The following is an 8,590-nucleotide window of genomic DNA, read 5'->3' as shown; positions in this document are numbered from 1 at the left end:
CACGTCGGGGTCACCACTTGTTGCCTGACATTGGCAATCGACTCCGTCCGCCGAGGCGGCCAGGCACGTCCCACCCGTGCCTGGGCCAGAGAGCACAGACACCAATATGAGGATGCTGCAAATGGCGTTTAATATACGCAGGCTGGATCTTATAAAGGTAGCAAAGGCGGAAGCATGCCTATATAGCCAATAAGCGTTGCTCTTTACCTAATATGGCATATGCCTTAGTTCCCTATTCTTCCCGTACATCGCGAGATCTTCCGAGCGCCGTACCCTACAAATACCCTCATAAATTTGGACAATGAACAAATCATAACAGCTGCTTTAGCAGAAATGTTTCAGTATATTAGGCACCTTTTGCTTAGTGATATAATATGCTAGTGGAGTTGTTTTTAACATGTCTGTGGAAAGCGTCAAAAGTTTTACAAGGCACTTTCCCTTCTGCTGCTCGTCATTTTATATACTCTTCTAGTCACCCTCTCTAAAGAGTAAACTGAATTTTGTTGCTTTTATGTTTTAAAATCTCCCTCACAATTTCTTCCATACTTGCACATGATTATTCAATGCTTGTATCCCATTATCTGTCTAGTAACAGCACTGAGGCTAATTTGTTTGTAATTCCTTGTGTCAGCTTCATCTTCCACCTTCTTTAAAAAGAGACAGCTGTTGTATGTCTGTCCTTTTACTAGTTCTCTGTGACTGACACTATATTCCATGTTACGATAAATAGAGATTTCCTTTATCATTCTGTTATCATTGCAGATGTAATAATTTTAACTAACAAATGCTGATAGAGTAGAATTGATATTTCTTTATTCATTGCGATTATCTTCCTGTAACATCCTAATGGGAGCATTTGACCTAAAGCATTTATAGATGAAAGTATTTTCTTGCACTGCACTGTAAAAAGGGGAATACCACACTGATTTGTACTTTGCATCATTCAAAGTATAATTTACAAAGATAAAACTCTTTACCCATTATTATTTTTTTTGTTTTGATTTTATGTATTCTAAATAAATCTGTTCTAAAAATTATCCAATCATGGATAAAAACATTTTTAAAAGGTGCATCATGTGGAGCTGGAATAGTACACCTGACAATCATGTACCTGACTGCCATTCACTGTGGTCCACAGTCCACAGTGACCAGATGCAATATTAAATTTCCATCAGTCCCTGAATGATGTGGTGTGAGAATACCAGTAGTGGAGTCAAGCAAGATGGTGTTAATGAAAACAATAAAAACAGAAAGAAAAGCCTTTAATATCACTGTGCTGTGATGAATTCATACATTTTTATTACATTGAATTTCTTCTATCCTGAACTTGACCAGATATTTTTTACAATGAACGGAATGGGACCCTTTGGATTTGAATATGTATTTTGTTATCAAGATTGAAAATAATATATTTTAAAGCTGTAGATTTTTTTGTTTAATTTTTTGGTATTTCTTTAAGAGGATCTTTCATTCAGTTACTTAATTACTAGGTATTTTAAGTGTAGAATGTTATTTTATTTTTAGTGGATGACCTTTTGTGAAGTAATTTATTAGTAATCTGCACTCATATTCTGTCATCTAGCATTTTGAACTTTCAAGGTACGTATAAATTCTTGAAAACCAAATTGCATTGTTGCATAATCATACTTCATTTCATTAAAATGTAATTGGTAAGCTGTAGCAGAGAAAATAGTTGACAAATTGTCAAGTATTGTCATGAAACTTTAGTAGAAATATTTTTTTTTCTATAGATATTTGCTTTTGTCCAGTAGTTTTTACCTAAGTTAGAGGTTTTGGAGTATTTCAGCACCTTTTAGATGGGAACTGTTAATGTATACTCACAGGCTGTCAGGAAAATCAAAAAGCTAAGCAACAGTCTGATTAAGCTGAACAGCTGAAGCACAGTGAATAAATGATACAAATGGTCATTGGTAGTTCAAACTGATCTACATCAGCTCTGTTCGGTTCCCACCTTCTGATATTTTATCCATAAAATTGCTGGTGAAAGAGTGTAAGTTGTCTACTTCTGATGTTTTGAAACAGTTGCAACAGAAAATACATGAACTAAGTTGTCTTTTTTGAGAATTAATATGTAAACTAGATGCTTTACTACTCTATTGTGACCTGTGTTAGTGTTCATGGTATATCAGTGTGCTGAGGAAAGAAATATGGCTAAAGGAGAAGGTGAATCATTGTTTTCCCCAACCTGTTACGGACTTAAAGGAACATACAATTGTAAATTATCAGAGAGAAGATCTTTAAAAAGCAGTAATGGCAAAGAGTTGATCTTGTTTCTCGGGGTCTTATCTAACAATGGTTTCCATCCACTTGTGCGTGCGTGCGTGTGCGTGTGTGTGTATATGTTTTCAGCACAGGACTGCAGGCTGCCTTGTAGTTGAATATTCGTTGGTACATATTTTTCCCCATCAGGAATACAGATTTTGAAACCAGTGTTAACTGTCAATTTTGTTGATGATGCACAAGGCAGAATAGAGCACAGCTTGTGGCTTTACAGCTTTTTGTCAGCAGTATTGACAACAGTAAAACCCTGAAGCAGAACCTATGCAGGAAGCAGATATGTGCACTGACAAGATGTTATTTTTAGAGTTTCTTTTCTAGCTCATAGCTTTTTACTGGCCATAGTTTAATTGGTCCATTGCCAGCATGAAAATATAGTATTTTATAGCTGTAATGAAACAACGTTTAGGAACTATCTGACCCAGTAATATAATTCCCCTTCTGTTACAATACAAGTAGACCTAATTAAAATACTCCAGTCTTCTCCCAATACCAGACATGTTTCAGCTGTGCTCAGTCTGCAAGCTTTACATCAAGAATAATTTTCTCATACAGCAAAAAAGTTAAGAGAGAAAGAGGAGGAGCTCCCATTTTAATGAATATGAAACATTCCAATTTTTCTCAAATTATATTTTAAAAGGAAAGATAGCTATAGAAGGGAAAAAAATATATTCCGCAGAGATTTTTGTCTTTGAAAAGACTAATCACAGTTTTCTAGGCTTTTGAGAAAAATCCTGACTGACAAAATCATGAAGTTTCATTACTGGTGATAGCAAGCTTCAAGAATAAAAGGTGATGGTGTTAGTTTTCACATACTGAATAACTAAATATAAAAACCTTAATGAAAAGATATTTTGTGAATCATTAACAAATTTAATTTCTTACACATTCCATTTTATTGCTCAGAACCCCTAAGGAATTGATCATACTTTGTTTAACCAACGTTAGTATCCTTATTTTATGCTCATGTCCATGAGCCCGATTTTCTCAAAAAGAAGAAACACATGGATGAGTAGCATTCTACTTTTTATATCTTTGTTGTAGAGTTCTTTAGATGTTATCATAAAGGTCCTAATATGTCCTATTATAATTTCCATTTTCTTCAGACTTCAAGTATCAAGTGATTTTTCCCATGTGGTCTTTCTATTTCTGACTAATATGATGATTATGATATCCAGTACAGATTAGGGGTGGAAAGCAGCTCTACGGAGAGCGATTTGGGAGTCCTGGTTGACAACGTTAACCACGAGCCAGCAATGTGCCCTCGTGGCCAAGAAGGCCAATGGGACCTGGCCTGCATGAGGAGGAGGGTTGCCAGCAGGTCGAGGGAGGGGATCCTGCTGCTCTACTCAGCTCTGGTGAGGCCACACCCGGTGTATTGGGTGCAGCTCTGGGCTCCCCAGTACAAGAGGGACACTGAGCTCCTAGAGAGGGTCCAGCGTAGAGTGACAAACATGATTAAGGGACTGGAGCATCCATCTTTTGAGGAAAGACTAAGTGAGCTGGGCCTGTTTAGTCTGGAGAAGACTGAGAGGGGATCTGATCAATATGTATAAGTACTTGAGGGGAGAATGTAGGGAGGATGAGGCCAAACTCTTTTTAGTGGTGGCCAGTGATAGGACGAGGGATAATAGATACAAATTGAAACATAGGAAGTTTCATCTCCATGTGAGGAAGAGCTTCTTTCCTGTGAGGGTGACAGAGCTCTGGAACAGGCTGCCCTGTGGTTGTGGAGTCTCCTTCTCTGCAGATCTTCAAAACCTGCCTGGATGCCACCCTGTGCCATGTGCTCTAGATAACACCACTTGAGCAGGGCGGGTGGGCTATATGATCTCTAAAGGTCCCTTCCAACCTTAAGCATTCTGTGAGTCTGTGTTGCAGTCAGCCTGGGGCTGGTGCCGGCCAGCATCTCCTCGGCAGATGGGCTGCTCTGGATTGGAAACTAAGTTGTGTTTGACCCTAAGTAAAGGTCTGTGGCTCACCAGCACAGAGACCCAGCTCCTCAATGCGCCCGCAAATGGCATCCAATGTGGGGCTCGAGGACTAGCGGTCTCTCCAGTTGCACGGCCCAGCTGAACTCTGGGATTCATGCTGAAAGGAAGTGTTTTTTGTGCATGCGCTAAAAGCCTCTTGAAAGCAAAGAGGTAAGCGGCTGGGAATTACGGGTTCACACCTAACGAAGGAACAGAAGGACTGAGTCCGTTCCTTCACAAGGTGCAGCAAATGGCGCCCGAACAGGGACAGAGAGAGGCTGGTCCAGTCGCGCTACGCCCTTGTCTGAGCACCAGGGTGTAGCTCGACTGAACAAGGGCTGGAACGAAGCCGCGCTCACAAGTGCCTCCTGCAGGACTGAGGTGAGCAGTAGAATTTAATCACAATTCTGTGACTAAAGAAAACAGTAAAAATGGGTCGCAGCTTCTGGAGGAGGAAGGTTAAAGGAAAATATGTTGTCTTGCACATAATAAATGATTTAATCGTCTGGACATTAGTGATACTGATTTTCCTGTAGAAGATCTATCGAGAAGATAATAAAACCACCTTTTTAGAATTAGCTAGTCAATGGTATTACAGCGGTTGTCAACTGGACATACCGCAGAAATATGGAAGGTGATTTTCCATACTGGAACATAATAGAATAGGAAGCCGAAGCTTGGGCTTCTAGGAGAGAAGGATAGATCCATGAAAAACACCTTTGGCTTCATGGTTATTAAGTCTTGCAAAAATCCAGATAAGCAGATGAAGCAAATCATGTATTAGTGATCTGTTTTTGTAGTAGTATTTTGTAGTAGTAATCATTTTTTTTTTCCATTGTGACGTTCATAAAGAAAAATGTTAAGCAGATTAGATTAGTCCCTTTTCCCCCATGAGAACTAACCTCCTCGTTAAGAATAACACCTGTTCCATTAATGCATAGCTGGCTTGGGATATAAAGATACGACTTTTCTTTAAAACAATCCACATATTGCTAGTTTTTGTATTTTACACAATAAGAAAAATTGGGAAGAAGAAATCTTTTGCAATATTTGTTTGAATGCGCCTATAGACCAAAGGGGTCAGTTGTCTAATTGGAGTGGTAAGGGTTATATGGAGGTCACACATAGAATGTTACCATGCTTGATTTGTTCAGCATACAGATGGTGGATGTCAAGAGTGTCCTCTGAAACAACATGTACAGTACAAGCCACTACTCATATATTACTCAGTTAATTTACCTAAAAAAAGAACAGATGGCACAATTCAGAAAGAGTCAATTGCAAGTGTACAAAAGGGCTGATCAGTATTTCTGTCCTACCCTTGTAATCTATAAAAGACTCATCTGTTTAATGGATCGGCTAGCTGTTCAGAGTCAAATTTAATTCATTCTTATGCTTATCTCCTTTCAAAATAAAATATAAAATTAATGTATCACTAATAAATCTGTTATATGTGATCTCAGGTAAGAATGAGTCAGCAATAAACAAAATCTAAACTAAAGAAACTTTCTAAGTCCTTGCAAAAAATTAATAGAATTGTTTGAGCCAGGACATCTGGCTCAAAACTGTTCTGCAATAGTATGCAAGTATGATAAAAAGATGATGCAAGCTCAGTATAATGGATCTGTCTGCCATGGAGTGTGCTGTTTATTCTCAGGCTCTGATATTAAATCACTTCATATACTTCCCTGAAGACTCATAGTTTGTTGCCAAAGACATGGTACCATAGTACCATGGTACTCTGTAATCATGCAGTTCTGTGACCCAGGCAGATTAGTGCCTACTGATACTGTAAGTGAGGAGGCCCTTCCTCCATCCAGAGTTATATCACAATATAGATACAAGTAGTTAGTGGATGTACATGGATCAGTAAAAACACTTTAAAAAAAATATTTTAAAGTATATGTTCTTAGGAATGTAATAAGTTTCACAAGTGATCAGAACAAAGTTCAACTATAACATCTTGAATTTTCTGCACAACAGCAACAATTTAGAAAACAAAACAAAACAAAAGCCCCAAACAAATGGTGGAGAGCATCTTCTTTCCCTTAGACTCTGTGACTCTGGAGATTCTTCCAATCTTGTGGTCCTATTAAGTCAATAACAAACTTTCTCTGGACTTCTATGGGTAGTGGTGTGAAATCTTTGCAAGCAAGTTGGAGGAGGTGATTGGATCTTCAGTGTTCCAGAACATAACCTTTCCGCAGCCCTTTTTGTAACATTCGTTTGTAACCATATTTTATTTGTTTCAGCAAAATGTCTCACAAACATCTAAAACCTGTGTCAATGTGAACATAGGCATCATGTGATGTGTAAGTAAGTGGTTGATTTTTCATTGTATTTGTTCTAGTAAGAACTGTTGATTCAGTACTTCTGGAACCTGAATGTGTCAATATTTGGGAGCTATTTCAATTGCTGCATGTCAGTTGCTAGGCTGTGCCCTGACGCATCATACATTAGGCCAAATGAGAGAGATATATACTGATACATCCTTTAAATCCACAAATTGAAATGCTATTAAAAAATGGATGTCTCTTTACTTTTACTACTTATTAACCCTGTAATGATAATACTTCAATTGATTTACAGGTTGCTCAGATATCATTTCGTAGGTCACAAGAACTTAATACTGCATGTATGTATGTCTTCCTGACATACAGAAGATTGGAAATTCGAAAAGACAGCAGAAATAACAATATCCAGGATCTTGGAATAAAATTTCAAAGAGTTCACCAGTTTAAAAATTATCTGGGTTAAAAAAAGGAGTTTTTCTGATGAATAATTATATAAAAAAAGCTAATGTGAATATACAACATTATTGTTTGCAATTAATTATTTAACTATGTAGAGTCAGGCTCACAAAATACTCAATATGCAGCATGTTGTTATTTCATACAACTCACTATAATGATCATTGTTCTTAGTTCTAACATAACTTTTGTAGCTAAAAATCTCAGGATACTGTTTGCATATCTTTGGATGTATCCCAACTACTAACAAAAACCAACAGAGAATAGACTTTGAGTCTTTTCCGTTCTTCTGTTTTGACTCCATTCTTTTTCTAGGTGCACCTTTATTTACAAGGCTCTTCTAACTGCCTAACTGCATTTTGAAAATCACTCTCAATGAAAGTATATTTTTGTGGGCTTTACTGCCAACTAAAATATCAATATTTATTGGAGTAATTCATCAATAATACTACTTCCTTCTGCAACGCTGGTTGTGCACACTTGGGTCGTTGTCTATGAAAACTTGCGTCTATTACTCTAACCAGCATAGATAAGAATAAGCAAACAGTTAATCTTTATAAGAGATTTACCTGGATATTCCATTGACTTTCAAAAACCTGAGGCATGCCCTGATTACAGTGCTGGAGTCTGTTTTCTGGAATTAGGAAGACCAATCTTTTTAAGAATGACATCTTGAGAGCTTCTAAGGCTCACACTGAACAGACTGAACAACTCTGATTCTTCAAGATTTTTTGAGTACTTTGTATTACATGAATATATCTCACCTTCTCCATGCATTGCTGCTGTAAAGTCAATGGAGTGGAAATAGGTTGTCAAGAAAAGCAAAAACAAACAAGCTTAACATAAAAATACACCTGTCTAAATTTAATTCTGCAATAAGTAACTGATGGAGCACTAATTGCCTAACATTGATATGTAATTCAGGCATTTCATTACTGCAGTTTAGGCACCTGGCTGCTTGCATTCTCTGTGTTCACATTGACAAGTGAGAGCCTCAGAAGACATTCAGGGAGTTTGCTCAACCTTTAGATATGTGTCTGTATTTTTTATTACAGATGCACAAACTATTAGCTGCTGTGCTACCAGCTGTGCTCCAATTTAAAACACATTTCAGAAGAATGCTCTGGCCGTCTTGCTGCATTTCACTTCTTCTCTCCAGGATGAGCAGCTTTATAGCCAGTAGTGCAAGATCCCTTACTTTACACTGTTTCATGAATACATGCTAGCAGTTGTGACATATCTGCTAAGCTCTTCTTCAATTCACCTCTCTCTCTCTCTTTTTCTTTCTTTTTTTTTTTTTTTTTTGTCTACTATGCCTGCCACCTTTTCATTTGCCCAACACAGTACTAAGATCAGTTCAATTTATGACGATGATGCAACTATAGAATGTATTATATTTCTGCCTTGTGTCACGTCTTATACACAAATACAAGTACAGAGCCTGGGAATGCTCGGAAATAACCACGCTGGATGAGTCATCTGAGATGTAGAGTGTTAAGCAAAAAAGTAGAGGCAGACTTTGGGCAGACTAGATATTATTGTCTGAAGTGGTAAAGTGCATGGAGACAT

At 37.6% G+C, this 8,590-nt stretch overlaps 1 long non-coding RNA gene across 1 annotated transcript in view; it reads right to left on the bottom strand.

The window, feature by feature from the left end:
• Positions 1-3,687: 3,687 nt before the first annotated feature.
• LOC148592109 (uncharacterized) overlaps positions 3,688-8,590 on the bottom strand; it is an 88,638-nt gene continuing 83,735 nt past the window's right edge. The window contains exon 2 of the long non-coding RNA XR_015913964.1: positions 3,688-3,891. This is a non-coding gene — a long non-coding RNA (uncharacterized LOC148592109). The remainder of the gene's footprint in view (positions 3,892-8,590) is intronic.

The sequence above is a fragment of the Tinamus guttatus genome, unplaced genomic scaffold (assembly GCF_059628265.1).
Source record: "Tinamus guttatus ecotype Peru unplaced genomic scaffold, ASM5962826v1 Tinamus_guttatus_pri_ptg000639l, whole genome shotgun sequence".
Taxonomy (NCBI): domain Eukaryota; kingdom Metazoa; phylum Chordata; class Aves; order Tinamiformes; family Tinamidae; genus Tinamus; species Tinamus guttatus.
The sequence above is the reverse complement of the archived record's forward strand: the minus strand, read 5'-3'. Positions and strand labels throughout refer to the sequence as shown.